At 48.6% G+C, this 16,109-nt stretch overlaps 1 long non-coding RNA gene across 1 annotated transcript; it reads left to right on the top strand.

The window, feature by feature from the left end:
* Positions 1-4,188: 4,188 nt before the first annotated feature.
* Positions 4,189-7,994, top strand: LOC121144887. Its single transcript, XR_005881924.1, has 2 exons — positions 4,189-4,533; positions 7,720-7,994. It is a non-coding gene; the product is annotated as an uncharacterized LOC121144887 (long non-coding RNA).
* The last annotated feature ends 8,115 nt before the right edge of the window (positions 7,995-16,109 follow it).

The following is a 16,109-nucleotide window of genomic DNA, read 5'->3' as shown; positions in this document are numbered from 1 at the left end:
TTTGGGTTGGCCAGTGGTGGAAGCGGGAATTGCTGGGGATGTGTGAGCAGACAATCTTTCCAGGACCTCATGCAGCCGCAGAGGGGCAGTTCGTCCAAGGAATGTGAGGGCTTGTTATGAAAAGCGGGAGCTGAAGGCTGTGCCCGGTGAAGTGGCATGTGTTTGCTGTACTTCCCCATGCATTTGACAAACACTCCCAGCTCAGGCAGCTGTGGCACTTGAAGGAGCCATTGAGTCATCTGGAAAACACAAAGTTGTGGAAGAATGCAGTGTCATGTGGAAAAAATAGGAACACGCCTATTGGTGCCGCGAGAACTGTTTAAACTGCTTGCAGATGCTATGCTTCTGTCCTGAATACAGAGGAGAGTCAGCTGCAAACTTGGAAACAAGAGGCTTCAACCAAGTGTGGAGTCGCTGATGGGAAGGAAGTAAAACTGATGCAATTAGGAAAAAGCTGTAACAGAAACCAACATGTTGTTCAGCCTACTTATGGAGGCCAAGTGTACAGACATAAACCCAGCTAGAAATTCTCAGCATTTCTATTAAGAACAAATACCATAAAAAAGAACAATAAGAGAGTTTAAGCCAAGTCAAAAAAACAAGGTTGGGGGATGAGGAGGGAAGAAAAGGAGTAGGCATTTGGCAGAGTGGATTAAGCCACTGCGTACAAGGTTAGCATTCCTTCTCAGAGCTCCATTTCCAATCCAGCTCACTGCCAATGTGCCTGGGAAGGCAGCAGTTGCTGGTGCTAGACATTGGGCTTCTGCACTCACATGGGAGACCTGGGTGGAGTTCCAGGTTCCTGGCTCTGCCTTGGCCAGCCCCAGCCATTGCATCCATATCGGGGAATGACCCAGATAATGGAAGATTCTCTCTCTCTCTCTCTCTCTCTCCCTAACTCTGCCTTTCATATCAATAAAATAAATATTTAACAGCAAACACTTGGTTCTCTTGAAAGCACAAAGGGCGTGTAGATCTGAGATAATAAATATGTCATCTCTCCTCAAAGGAATTGATGAATTCAGTGAGAATCTCAGCTGAACGACAGAGCAAGCCTCAGCCAATCCAAACCCCTTGAAAATGTGATCTAGAATGTACAGGAAGAGTCCCTGTCCTCAGCTGTCATCTTCAGAGACAATGAACTTCCTCCTAGTTTTTTTTTTTAAGAGTTACTTTATTTATTTGAAATGCAGAAAGGGAGAGAGAGAGAGAGAGAGAGAGAGAGAGATGATCTTCCATCTGTTGTGTCACTCCCCAAATACCTAAACTTCCAGGGCTGGGCCACTCTGGGGCCAGGAGGCTGGAGCTCTATCTGAGTCTCACATTGGGTGCAGGGGCCCAAGCAAGCAACTGGGTCATCTCTTCCGCTGCTTTCTCGGATTCTTTAGCAGGGAGCTGGATCGGAACTGGAATGCTCAGGACTCTTACGGGTTGCTTGCATTTTAGGCAGCGGCTTAGCCTTCTGTGCCAAACACTGGCTCCCTCCCCAGGTTTTGGTTGTGTCTCTGTCATTGAATGATCTGTAAGTACAGCTGCAATGGCTGGAGCTGGGCCAATTTGAAGTCAGGAGCTTCTGCTGGATCTCCCATGTGGGGTGCAAAGTCCCACGGCTTTGGCCCAACCTCCACAGCCTTCCTAGGCCACAAGCAAGGAGCTGGAAGGGAAGTGGAGCAGCCAGGACATGAGCTGGAACATGAACTGGCACCCATGTGGGATCCTGGGGCTTGCAAGGAAGAGGATTTAGCTACTGAGTCATTATGCCAGGTCCAGCTATCTGCTTTTGTAAGCAGGCTTGTTATATGACTGGTCTAAGGTATAAATTGATTGGGTTATTAAATAAATAATTTGTAGTAGCACCACCTAAGTTGATTGGAAGATCCCTGGTTGCTGCATGTCATGGGAGCTTAAAAGCTCCTGACTTCAGCTATGCAGCGAGGTGGTTCCTGGAGTGCAGCAGCAGGAGCTGCTGTTGCTAAGTTTGGCCACTGAAGACTCCTCCTAACATCCTACACTTGGTGTCTGGCGTGATCTTTCTCACTTTCTGTAACACAGGCAACCAGTTTTAGCCACTATGCCACAGTGCCAGCCCCTGCTTACTACTTCTTGATTGCTTTGAGCTCAAAAGTATTTATGTCAGAGGCATACTGTGTGGTTGGCACAGCCCCTGGGTGGTCAGGATCCAGCCAGGCCTCAGCTGCCCAGGGAAAGGCGGGGCCAGCACTCACACAGGCCTGCCTGCTTCCACACAAGGTTCCCTTGCCACACCTTTGTTCCATATTTGCCCTGTATTATTCATTTGTCACAGCTCTGTCAGTCCACCCACTTAGTCTGCCAGGCAGGCGTGATGCGGCAGCTGTGGTCTCCCATTTACGCAGCTCCTCATTGCCTCCAGCCTTCTATTTTGGTTCCCAGTATTCAGACAAATTGCTCTAGGCAGATAAGTAACAGTAGCTGCAAACAGTTTTGTCTCATCACCCCTTCCAGCTGTCTGGTTCAAGCTCATTTTTTTCACTCCCTTTAAGATTTATTTTATTTATTTAAAAAGCAGAATTACAGAAAGATATAGAGAGAGACAGAGAGAAGTCTTCTATCTGTTGGTTCGCTTCCTAAATGGCCACAATGACTGGAGCTGGGCTAAGCCTACCCTAGCAGCTTCTTCTGGGTCTCCCACATAGGTACAGGGGCCCAAACACTTGGACCATGTTCTGCTGTTTTCCCAGATGTATTAGCAGAGAGCTGGATTGGAAGTGCAACAGCTGGGACTTGAATCGACAACCAGTATGGAATGCTGGTATTGCACATGGAAACTTAACACAACATGCCATAACACTGGCTCCTCGAGCCAACTTTTCTTTTCTTCTTCTTTTTTTTAAAAAAAGATTAATTTGTTTTTAGTGGGAAAACAGATTTATATAGAGAAAGCGAGTCAAAGAGAAAGATTTCCATCTGCTGGTGGCCAAGTGGCCACAGTGGCTGGAGCTGAGCCGATCTGAAACCAGGAACCAGAAGCCAGGAGCTTCTTCTTCCCAAGACTTTGGGCCATCCTCTGCTGCTTTCCACAGAGAGGGCGGTGGATGGATGGAAAGTAGAGCAGCCAAGACATGAACTGGCACCCATATAGGATAGCGGTTCTTGAAGGGGGAGGATTAGCTAATTAAGCCATTGCGCGGTCCAGCTACTTTTCAACCAAACTAATCCAGAAACTTGAGAAAGGAGTGGGCAGGAAATTTTTTGTTTGTAACTGATGGTAACCAAAGAGCTGTGGGCAATCTGTTGCATTCATCTCATTCAAGAGGTAAACAGCAAAAATACATACAGAAAGGACCCCAGCTAGAGTCATGTCATCAAATGTACTCAGCTGTTCCATTGTGATCCTAGTAAACTCCAGTGTTAGCCCACCTGACTCACAGAAGCGTGGTCATGAGTCACTGACGAAACCCAGCTCCAGCAACCTCACCCTCAATGCTCCACCCACTTGTGGTCTCTAGTTCATAAAATGTCTGCCACACCATGGCCAGTTGATAACCACAGATGTTTGCCTAGACATGAAGGCAGTGCTGCCATACCTTTTTCTTCATTTGATCCCCAATACACCTGTGCGTTGGCTGGGGCAGGTGTTATTTTGTAAACGAGGCAGTGTGACAATGCATCCATGTTGGTAGGTGATACACAGGTGTCCTAACTTCCAGCCTTTGGCAGTTTCTTTAATCTTCCCTTCCTTCCTCTCAAAGCATTTGTGGAGTCCTTCGATGGGCCAGGCTGTGGGCTTGGCACTGGCATCCAGTGTCAGTAGGACATGCTGACTCCTCTGGGCAACACACACCTATCGAGAACTGATAATAGAACTAGGAGAAGAGGGAGGGCAGCTCAGGAGAGGGAGGGCTGCTGCCAGACCCAGGAAGGTCTTGAAGTCTCTGCTGGAAAGTGTGGACATTGCACGGACCACGGAAACGGGTGAAGCAAGAAAACCACAGCAGTCTCAGGTTGCAAGAAGGCTCGCATGGAGGCCATCATGTGGTAGATGATGAGACTCACATGAGCCTGCAAGGCCCTGAGACCAGTCAGGAGGTTGTTGCAACAGGCCCACCAGGGTGTGCAAAAACAGGGTATGGGGCAATGGAAGTGGTGAGGTAGGGACTATTTCACAGGTGGAGCTCTGAGACTTGGTAGTGTGAGATGACACACATAGAGGAAGAATCCCATGACGGGGTTCCCCCTGCTTTTCCCGGTCGTGGGCCTCACTGCCATACTCTCCAGGGAACATACTCGCACAGAAACCGCTTTCTCAGGAATGGCTCGCCCTCATGCAGATTTGATAGGCAGCAGCTGCTGTGTCTTGCCACCTTCTGGAGCCTGGTCCTTCTGCACACAAGGCCAGAGTGTGAAATAGCCCTGGATGTGCCTGGTCACTTTCCACCGTGGTCACCAGGGGACCCAATGGGCACTCGAGAGAGTTGGGCCAATCTAAGGCCCCTGGGATCTTGAAATTGGGACCAAAATCACAGCTACAACTCTCCTAAAATGACAGCAAAGGTAAACTTGGGCGTGGGCTAAGTGGCTGCTTCTTAATTTAAAAGGTTAGTGATGGGTGTTTGGCCTAGTGGTTAAGACGCTTACATGCCACCCATACTGGAGTGCCTGGTTCCAATTTTCAGCTCAGCCTTGCTATTCCGACTTCCTGCCTAATGTAGATGCTGGGAGCGGCCATGATGGCTCAAGTGATTGGGTTCCTGCCCCCACTTGGGGCACCTGGATGATTCTCCAATTTGTAGCTTCAGCTCAGCTGTTTTGGCCTTTGCAGACATTTGGGTAAATCAATCAGTGGATGAAACGGGCTTGCCTGCATATGTATCTCAAATAAATAAGGAGTGTAATAACATGTGTGCTCAGGGAAAAGCAGAGATGCAACAAGTGGGCTCTCTGCGTTTCCCGCAGCACCTGCAGCATAGCTTCTACTTCAGCCCATGGCCAAGGTGAAATTCCACCCAGCTCCACACTGAGTGTGCTCTTGCAAGTATCACTGCAGCTCAAACAGGGCTTGGTGCAATGGCCTAGTGGCTAAATCCTTGCCTTGCATACCCAGGATCCCACATGGGAGCTGGTTCATGTCCTGCCTGGTTCACTTTCCATCCAGCTTGTGGCCTGGGAAAGCAAGCAGTCGAGGATGGCCCAAAGCTTTGGGACCCTGTACCCATGTGGAAGACCCGTAAGAGGCTCCTGGGTTCAGATTGGCTCAGCCTTTGCAGCCACTTGGGGAGTGAACAGCAGATGGAGGATCTTTCTATATCTCCTTTCTATACATCTGCCTTTCCAATAAATAAATAAATAAATAAATTAGAGATTACAGTACATAGAGATTTCCCCCATTTTGGTTATGATACAATGGTATTGCAGAGAACATCTGCATTAGATTTATTCAAATAGTTTGCTTATGCACATTTAGGTGAGTTCAGTTTTCTCTATGATAAGCAAGGTTTGAATAACCTTGTAGATATGCCATTTCTACACAAACTTGAATAAATCCATAGAAAAAAATTCCTGTAGGCGAAATCACTGCATCAAAGAGAATAAAAAATATTCCAAATTACCCTCTTGGAGGCTTGTACCAATTTATACTCTCACTAGCCATTAGAAGATTCTGTTTTCCCACACGGCATTCTACATGTATGTCTAGAAAAATTCTTCTGGGGCCAGGAAGCATTGGTTGGAGGGAGAGTGCCTGAGGACTCCAGGGAGGGATGCTGTATTCTGTCTTCAGTGGGGCTGGGGCAGACTCACTTTCTTTGGGAGTCCAAGGTTTTCAGGAGGCAAGGACTTTGAGTTTAGTGTTAAAAAGGCAGGAATTTATCAAAAGTTGTGGGCGTAGAAGGTGGGCTTGGAGGTATATGTGGTCATGCTAGCTCTTCTGGAGTGTCTGGTCTGGACAGATGATTTTTACACAGGAAAAAAGCTGTATGCCTCAGGATGCTCCATGCAAAAATGATCTACAAGAATAAGAAATAGGAAGCAGTTTGGCTAAGGTTAAGAAATCATGATAGATGAACACAATGGAAAGTAATATAATCATCATCATCATAGGTCGGCACCAGGGCATAGGAGGGTAAGCCTTTTCCTGTGGTGTTGGCATCCCATATGGATACTGGTTTGAGTCCTGGCTGCTCTACTTCTAACCTAGCTCCCTGTCATTGTGCTTGTGAAAGCAACAGAAGATGACCTGAGTTCTTTGGGCCCCTGCACCCTTTTGGGAGATCCAGAGGAAACTCAAGGCTCCCGGCTTCGGACTAGCCAAGCTCCATCCCTTAACATCCATCTGGGGAATGAACCAATAGGTGGAAGATGTCTCTCTCATTTTCTCTATAAATCTGCCTTTCTAGTTAAAATAAACAAATCGTTAATAATAATAAAAATAGTGGTAATAGAAGTTACTATTTATTAAAAAAAAAACACTGTGTGTTAGGTACTAGGTTAACTGTTATGAAGTTCTTTTAAAAATTGAGTCAAATCATTATATCAACTCTAGGTAATGTACCATAGTGTTCAGTTTCCAGACAAGACCCAGAGGATCAAAGGTGACAAATGAACTTGCCCATGGTAACATAATAAGGAGCTCACGGAGCCAGGATCCCCATAAAGGAGTGTGACCCCACAAACTGTGTTTTCACCCATGAAAGAGCCCCTTTCCCTTTACTGACCCCTTGTGTACTCTGGGCAGGTGTTCTTTGAGCTGAAGGCATCATAGGTGGGACAACGGGCTCAGGAGATTAAGTGAACTATTCAGAGGAAACATAAAGAATCCATGACATCATGGGAAAACGGTTGCTAAAGAATGTGAAAAAGAAAGCAAGCTGTGTGCGCAATTGTTTTGTTGTGCTGATCACAGCTATATAAAAACAAAAATATCTGTGGGTGTGCTGACGGCCCAGGCAGAATATTCTAGGGCAGCCCTACCTCTGAGTTCCTGAGTACTGACAGTTTTAGCTGCATGCTTTGATTCTAGGAAACCTGGGGAATTGCAGCTGCTTTGCTTAATGCTGAAGAGTATCTTGAAGACATTTGAGTAGTTGCTGTTTTTTTTTTTTTTTCCTTAGAAATGAAACTTGGGAGAATCAGGGGGTGTTATCTGATACAAACTTAGAAGATCAAGAAAGCAGACATTTTGAGAAGGTAGCCTAGCCTTACTAATGAATGTAAATTGATACCAATGCCTCACCTATTCATGAAAGGGCTACCCCAGTCGTTGGGTTGTTTTTTAAAGGTTAGCCTTGGCCACCTCCATTAGAAGTTGTTGTATCAGTCTCCCGCAGTGCCAGGAATCTTATTTTGGCTCAGATAATGAAAGCAAAGCAGGTACTCATTGCTACAGAAAGGTTATTGAAAATCCCTTTATTCATCGTTGCCTTCGTGTTAGTTCTTTATCCACTTCATTCTTCCCCTCTGCCCACCATTTGCTAGTCTCCTATTATGTACCATGCCCTGTGTTTGGCACTGGGTGCATAACAGTGGCACAAGAGTGCCAGGTAAGAAGAGGCCTAAGGGGCCTGAAGGACAACCAGCAGCCAAGACGCAGGTGACTGCCAAAGCCAGGCTCCAAAAGCTTGCCCCCAAAGTCTGTCTATGACAAATGTATTTTATGCCATGGGTTAAGCTGTGTTCGTTAAGGTGTCATTGATGCCAGGGGAAAGATTTAAAGATTTCACTGTTTTCTCTTTTTGGTTCTAGAGAAAAACGGGTTTGGAAGTTCTCTTGTCTGGAAGTTGCTTTCTCTCCCATAATCCAGGATATGTGGGGCATCGGCAGAGAAGAGAGAGAGTGGGGTGAGTTCCCTAACGAAGGACCCATGTTGATACACGGCTCCTGGCCAGTGGGGACCCTGAAGATACTGCCTGACAAACTGATTCGGGATCAGGGCTAACACACCTCCCTAAGATACCTTGGATCAGTAAGATCATCTGAAGTCAAGGTCAGAGAACAGAGCCTGAACTAAGAAGAAAGTAGAAACTTCAGATAGGCAGCAGGCTCTGGGCTTGGCCTCCTCCTCTTTGCTGGGGCTGTCAGCTTCCATTGGCATTACTGATGTTTGAAGCCATGCTCACACATTGCACAAGCTGGAGCGACTTGAAAGTCTGGGCTGGTGTTCTGAAGAAGTTTATGCTAGCGTGGGGCTGATGCAGCTCGACCAGGAGCTGGCCAGACTCTTGGCTCTCTATGCCAGGTGGACACTCTTAGAATCAGTCAATCTTTTAGTCCCAGTTTGCAGATGAGTCAATTAGAGGCTTAAAGTCTTTCCCAAGGTGGAGGCGGAACAGGAAGTGGAACTCTTGTGTCCTAACTCCCACGGTGAGGCTGCCCAGACTCAAGACTGAAGACAAGGGGGGGAAACGAGAAAGGGAAGAGAGAGCAAAGAGAGGGAAAAACACGGGGGAAAGAAACAGAAGAACAAAAAACTGGGAAGAAGGGACCGGACGAAGAAGAAAACAGCAGAGGAGGCGGGAGCTCAACATGTGACTCTAAGTTTAATCCAATCAGCTGTTCTAAATTTTTTTTTAAATTTCTCCAACTTCCAAGGGAGGCAATGCATCGCTCACTTGGTTGTCTTTCCACTCCAAGGCAGAGCCTGGCATCTGAAAGGCGCATTGTCCCTCGTTGTGATAATGTAACTCTCTGTAAATGCTGCAGTCCAATGCACCAAGTCCTGTGCCCTGCTCTGCCCTCCCCCCGCTGGTGACCTGTGGGGACAGCTGAAAGCCTTCGGGTGCGCTGAGGCCAGAAGAGTGGGACTGGCCTTTCAGAAACAGCTGGGCTGATTCATCCAAAACAAAAGCCAGCTCTTCCAGCTAAATCCCTGGCAGGCACTGGTTGCCAGGCCAGCAGGCGCCTGTGCCCCTTGCCTCAGCTCCACGAGTCAGTCTGTCGTCTGAGAGCCTGCCCGAGCTCCCCACGGCCCAGTCCGCTGTCCCACCTGGCATGCTCCCAGCCCCACATGGGAGGCCGTGAATTTGGAATGGTAACAGGGTTCTGGTCCCTTTTTGCAGCTATGCAGTGGCAACAAGTGACTTCATGTGGCTGAGCCATCTGTGAACTGGGAGCCAGAGCAGTTTTAATCTGAGCCATTTATTGTTGGATTTGGACGAGATAATACCCAGAGCAGGCAGCCATGAATACTGTGGTTATTCAGTTTTCTTTGTTGCATCCTTATTTTTTTTTCCTGTTTTAAGATTTATTTAGTTGAAAGGCAGGGTGACAGAAAAAGGGAAAGAGAGACAGAAAAGTGTTCTACGTGCTGATTTATTCTCCAGATGTTTGCAACAGCCAGGGCTGAGACAAGGCAGAATATAAGAGATTGGAGGAACCCAAGAACTTGGCCATCTTTCATTGTTTTCCCAAGCATAATAGCAGGAAGCTGGATGAAAAATGGAGCATCTGGGACTCAAAGTGATACTCATATGGGATGCTGCTGTCACAGACTGATTAACCCGCTGTGCCCAACCCTTGCCCTGTCTGGATGCACACCTGTCTGACTTGGTCTTCTTCCAAACTCAGTGCACACACTCACACGGGCTGGCAAGAGCTCACCCAGCTTAAACACCTTGGCACTGCTTCTGGTGGACTCACACCAGTGCCTGTGTACAGAGCAATCTCTCTGCTCCAGATCTGGACATGAATAAGTTCATTTCCCCACATTTCTCTAACTGGACGTTGTTATCAGATAAAGAAACCAAGGCACAGACCTGGTGTTGCTCTCCACTAAGGTTTTTGAGTTTAAGAATACTGTGAAGTTTGACAGCAACTTTCTGGGCCAATGGAAACTCGGAGGTGGACTAGGACAGCCAATCAGCCTTGCAAAGATTTCCTCATCTGTGGAGCAGCACTACCAGCAGCATCTCAGAACTACTGAAAACCTATGAACAGAACCCTCAGAAAATGCTCACAGTGGGGAACCTGGGATGACATCGGGTGGCAGTTCCCCATCCCCCGGGGAATGTGGTGGTTGGGAGGCTGGGTGTGGCTTCTCTTGTAACCCCTCTCCCCGATATATGGGAAGAAGAAAATGTGTGAACAATCCACTATCCCCTGATCCTTGGCCCTTCCCACCATGATCAACTATGTACACATCATCAACAATAAAATTTTAAAAATTAAAAAAAAAAAAAGAATAACACTGCCTGAAAGATCGTTTGGTATCTGTGTATTTGAGGGATTTTGTAAATTACTTTTTAATCCTAAAAAGTAAAGGTTGGGGGCCAGTGCTGTGGCATAACAAGTAAAACCTCCACCTGTGGTGTCCCAGCTACTTCACTTCTGATCCTGTTCTCTGTCTACGGCCTGAGGAAGAAACAAAGGATGACCCAGTCCCTGAACCTGCCTGGAGGAAATTCCTGACTCCTGGTCCTGGTTCAGCTCAGCTCTGTCTGGCCATTGTGGTCATTTGAGGAGTGACCAGTGGATGGAAGATGTCTCTGGCTCTCATTCTCATTGTAATTCTGCCTTTCAGATAAAAATCAAGAAGTCTTTAAAACAAACAAAAGGGCCTGGTGCAGTAGCTTAGTGGCTTAAAGTCTTAGTAGCTTAAAGTTTTTGCCTTGAATGCGCTGGGATCCCATATGGGCACCAGTTCTAATTCCAGAAGCCCTGCTTCCCATCTAGCTTCCTACTTGTGACCTGGGAAAGCAGTCGAGGATGGCCCAAAGTCTTGGGACCCTGCACCCATGTGGGAGACCCGGAACAAGCTCCAGGCTCTTGGTTTCAGATCAGTGCATCGCTGGCCATTGCAGCTGCTTGGGGAGTGAATCATCAGACGAATGATCTTCCTCTCTGTATATCTGACTTTGCAATAAAAATAAATAAATCTTAAAAAAAAAAGTGGCGATGCAGAACAGGTCTATGTGCCTTTAAAAAATGAACAAGCAAAAAAACCTCATGGGTTGAGCACCATGGAGCAGCAGACTCAACCACCACCTATGATATTGGCATCCCATAGGAGCACAGGTTTGAATCTTAGCTGCTCTACCCACCTCCGATCCAGCTTGCTGGTAACACACCTGAGAAAGCAGTGGAAGAGAGCCCAAGTGTTTGGATCCCTGCCACCTTTATGGGAGACCAGGGTGGAGTTCCTGGCTCCAGGCCTTGGCTGGCTCAACCCCAGCCATTGAGATCATTTGGGTAATGATCCAGAGGATGGAAGATCTCTCTCTTTCCCTCTCCATAACTCTGCCTTTCAAGTAAATAAATCTTTTTTAAAACATAGCAATCTAAAAGCTCTCTTAAGATCGTTCTACATGTTTTAAACAATTGCAGAAACCATCTGAGAAAAGAAACCATGAGCTGCTACTGAGGGCTGCAGGAGGCGATACAGGCAGGGCCTGACACCTGGCCTGAGCACTGTCAAGATGAAATAATCCCTGACCCCAGAAAGTGCTGCGGAAAAGGGGGGCTGTCTTGTCCTTGACTTCTTCTTCTATGGCTGCAGAAGGAACTGGGTGCTGCGGCTTGAATATGGTTGGAGTATGTGTCTCTTCCACTCCCTCCCAAGGGACTTGTGTGTTAGATGCATGGTCCCCAAGGTGGCAGTGTGAAAGGTAATGAAATCTCTAAGGGGTGGAGTCTGATGGAGGTGTTGGGCGGGCACGTTGTTCTCTGTAGGGATAAGGTGGTTCTGTGGGACCCAGTTAGAGGGTGACTGCAAGACAGCAGGGCTGTCTTCTCCCCATTGTCTGGTCTCTTCTCTCACCTGTGATCCCTGCTGTCACGTGAGTACCTGCCACGAGGCCCTCACCAGAACCCATGCCTCGCCATTGGAGCTTTCAGCCTCCAAAACTCTGAGTTAAATGAACCTTTTTCTTTTGCAAGTGATCCAGCCTCAGGTAGTTCATTGTAACCAGGGACACTGGGCTGTGGAGAAAGGTCTGGAGTGTAATCTCACCCAACAAAGAAAGAGTGAGCAGACCATGCTAGCCACCTCACTTTAGAGGTAGGTGTGAGGCTTTGGTTGAAGTACCAAGTGGGAAGCCTATAGAAGGCACTCAGATTGTGGTAGTTAGAATTAGTTATCATGAGGAAGGTCATGGTCATAGTTGTTCCTTGGCAGTGATAGGCATCCGTGCTAAACACTTGTTTTGATTTGACACTGACGTTAGATCAGAAAATCAGGCCTTTGTGCCTTTTACTTCCAGGGCCATCTGAATGCAGGATGCTGACCAAGGGGCCCTAAGGGGTCAGAGCAGTGGCATTCTGGTACACCCTTAAGTGATAGCTTCTCGGTTGCAAGCATGACTGCAAACCTAACTTTTAGCCCTACTGGCATGACATTACCAAACATGAAAGAAAGATGCAAAAACATACAGTTAGAATATTTCTTTTAGATAAATAGCTAAAATCACCATAAGAGCATAGGTACAAGAAAGTAATTAGAAAGTACCTTTGAGAACTGGTGGCCTTCCAGCATAACTTCCTTAATTATGTACGTTTAGAGGCATGGTTATTGCAGGTTGTGGTCAACAGCCAGCTGTCACAATTCCTGATTTTTTTTAAAGGATTTAGTTATTTTTATTACAAAGTCAGATATACAGAGAGGAGGAGAGACAGAGAGGAAGATCTTCCATCTGATGATTCACTCCCCAAGTGAGCATAATGGCCGATGTTATGCCAATCCAAAGCCAGGATCCAGGAGCTTGTTCCAGGTCTCCCACATGGGTGCAGGGTTCCAAAGCTTTGGGCCATCCTCGACTGCTTTCCCAGGCCACAAGCAGGGAGTTGGATAGGAAGTGGAGCTGCTGGGATTAGAACTGGTGCCCATATGGGATCCTGGCGCATTCAAGGCGAGGACTTTAGCCGCTAGGGCACCGGGCCCACAAATCCTGAATTTTAACAGCCAACTCTTGTGAGTCAGAGTGAGCTGAGATGAAGATGGAGTTAGAGTGGCAGAGCTTAGGCAGCTGCCTGTAGCACTTGGGCCCACCTTGGGTCTAACCCCGAGGCCTGGCTTTCTCTAGTGATCCACAGGATGGATATTCTAGGGTCTCCCCAGAGTGTTCCCTTGAGTCAGCATTTCCACGGAATCCAGGTCTTATTCTCTGCCTCCGGGACCCACTACAATGCACTAGAGGCTCAGAAATCACTTGTGATATAGGCTTATGTGTTCTGAAGCTTGTACCAGAAGAACTCTGCAAACAGAAGGGCCCCACTGACCGAGTTCTCCCTGGCCAGCCTCGCATTCTCCTCTGTGAGTCCCCAGCACCCACTGGCCGCCAGTCCTACTGGCTTTCACTGTGAATGCCAGGAAGGCAGCCACCTCCCAAGGATGGCCAGAGCCTTTAGAGTACCAGTCATGACTAGCCACGATCATTGCATCCTAAACCCTGGTCCAGGTCCAGCATGGTTCCAGTATCCACACTCAACTGTGTTCTGGGGGAGGATTATACTACAGCACAGATGCCAACTGGGGATCCCTGGGGGTGCAGAGAGGGACTCCCAGGAGGGGATGGGCCCTCAGAATTATCTATTGCATGGCCTTTGTGTGGCCTTTGTTTCTTCCCATCTTTCCCTAGGGAGGAAATGATCTTCTGGAATAAGACAAAGTTCTGCTATCAGAGGAAACCCTGGTCAACAAGGATAAGCAAGGTCCTCCGGGGTGAGGATCCAGGGCCAGTAGGGCTTAGATCAAATGGGAATAGGAAGACACAACATCCAGAAGAAGCAGGGATGGACATATCCAGGTGCCCATGTAAGACAGACCTGACTCTAAAAGTACAGGCTGGGATACATCCTAACTGGTTATGAGACACATGTGTGGCTGTGTGAGGCAAAGCCTTAGGAAGGAAGTGGCTTGGTCCTCTGATGGAGGTACTGCTGTCATCCTTGGCCATCATCACCTGTAATCACTTCTGGTGACAGCCTGTGCCTGCGCACCCCTCCAACCTCTAGGTGAAGCCATCACAGGCTACAGGTGTAAGGACCTGTGCTGTTGCCCCATCTCTAAACATGAGAGGTTGGCCCCACTGCCCTCCAGGATGTCCTCCTTGATGGGCCCGTACCTGGTTCTGCCTGACTGAGAGCGCCATTGATGTGTCAGATCATATCAGGGCATGGGAATGCAGCGTCCTGAACCATAGTGCTTTGAGCCAAAGAGCTGAAACTTCCGGCCTTTCTCCCTGCTGGCCCCACAGTGGACCATGGGCAGCCTGGGGCTAGTGCCGAGCAAGGCTGGATGAAGGCGTGAGCACCCCTGCCCCTAGGCTGTGGACACCTTGCTTCAGCTCTCCAAGAAAGTGGAACTGGGCCTTTTCCCCAGCCCATCAGGGTGGTAGAGAATGATGTAAGATGTTGAGCAATGGAGCAGGGCACGAGACTCTGGCATAGAGGCACTGCTTGCACACTACACTTTGCGGTGACGTCCTAGAGCTGCAGAACCCTTCCTGGTAGTGCCTACCTGAGGAAGAGAGGGCAAGGAGGTGAGAATTATTGTCAGCAACACAAGGGCAGCCCAGAGTGCAGCTCACGCCATCAGGAAACCAATTCCCGTGATCACTGAGGTTGCACCAAGAGTAGGAGGAGGACAAGCCAGGCTGGGATTCCCCAGGCCTTGTGGCTTCCCTGGCTGTGACTCAATGGAAAAACCAGGAAGTGAGTGCAACACGCCCAGCTTTTCTGCCACTGAAACGCCAGCCTTGCTGGCTGTGATCCCTAGCAGCTGGCAATGACCACGTCTGTGTTGGAGCTGTCCTTGGCTGGACACGAGGCTGGCTTTTGGCACCCAGGCTGGGAGTGTCTACCTAAGATGTCTGGTCCTGTCCATTTGGAGTCCCAGAGCCACCGCAGGAGGCCTGGACCCACGTGTGCACCAGGACTGTTGGGGGGCAGTTCTCTGCACAACCCCCTCCCCCGTGACTTTCTCAGATGCATGTGACATGCTGTGGAGATAAACAAATCCTTTCTTTTAGAGTAAGAGAGGCCTTATAGGGTTGGTGTTGGTGTCGTGTGTCCTGCTTGCCCCACTTCTGATCCAGCTCCCTGCTGATAACCTGGGGAAAGCAGGGCAGGATGGCTCAAGTGTTTGGGCATTTACTACTTGGATGGCAGACCTTTGGCATCAAACTGGTCCAGCTCTGGTTGTTGCAGCCCTTTGAGCGAACCAGCAGATGAAAGACTGATCTCTCTCTCTCTCTCTCTTTGATTCTTTCAAATAAATAAATAAATAAGTAAACGAATAAATCTTTCAAACAGAGAGACCTTGCTCTGATCTTTCTGACTCATGTGAGTTGTCTGTCACTCCTAAGAATCCACAGCCCTTAGGCATTTTTAAAAAATTTATTTGTATTGTAAAGTCAGATAGATATACAGAGAGGAGGAGAGACAGAGAGGAAGATCGCTCGCAGATTCACTCCCCAAGCGGCCACAACAGCCGGAACTGAACTAATCCAAAGCCAGGAGCCAGGAACTTCTTCTTGGTCTCCCATACAGGTGCAGGGTCCCAAGGCTTTGGGACGTCCTCAACTGCTTTCCCAGGCCACAAGCAAGGAGCTGGGTACCAACCCGGGCCAATATGAAATCCCTTTGTGTGCAAAGCTAGGACTTTAGCTAGGCTACTGCCCCGGGCGCTAAGGGCCTTTTACTAAGTCATTCCCACCACTCTGTGAGGAGGCAACCCATTGTGTCCATTTTCCAAATGAGAATACTGAGTCTTAGGTTGTCACTAGCTTCAAGTTACAGACCAGAGAAACGGTGGGGGGTCCAAGCCCAGGCCCTGCCTCTTCTCTTTGAAGCACAACCTTAACCTTTTTTCTTGCTCCAATCTGGGGAGTTCATTTTACTCTCCGAATGGTTTCTAGCCTCAAGTCCTCCGCGGGCCCGGATCCAGCCCAGGACTCCGCCCACCCCAGGCTCCCTCCTGACTCCTCCGTGCCCGGGGCCTCGGCGCTGGGTGCCCGGCTGCTGGGTGTGGCACTGGGGGGTGCAGAGCGACACGCAGCGCACGGGACCGGCCTTACCCTGGAGCCAGAGTCGCCATCCCCGCGGCTGTCCGTGGACTGGCCGGACGCTCCTCCCTCGACCCCGCCCCAAGGGAGGCTCCCACCCACGCCCGGTCCGCCCCGGCCACCGTGCCCCGGCCCTGC

This window comes from Ochotona curzoniae, unplaced genomic scaffold (genome assembly GCF_017591425.1).
Source record: "Ochotona curzoniae isolate NIBS_2020 unplaced genomic scaffold, NIBS_Ocur_1.0 scaffold_3208, whole genome shotgun sequence".
In the NCBI taxonomy this organism is placed as follows: Eukaryota; Metazoa; Chordata; class Mammalia; order Lagomorpha; family Ochotonidae; genus Ochotona; species Ochotona curzoniae.
The sequence above is the reverse complement of the archived record's forward strand: the minus strand, read 5'-3'. Positions and strand labels throughout refer to the sequence as shown.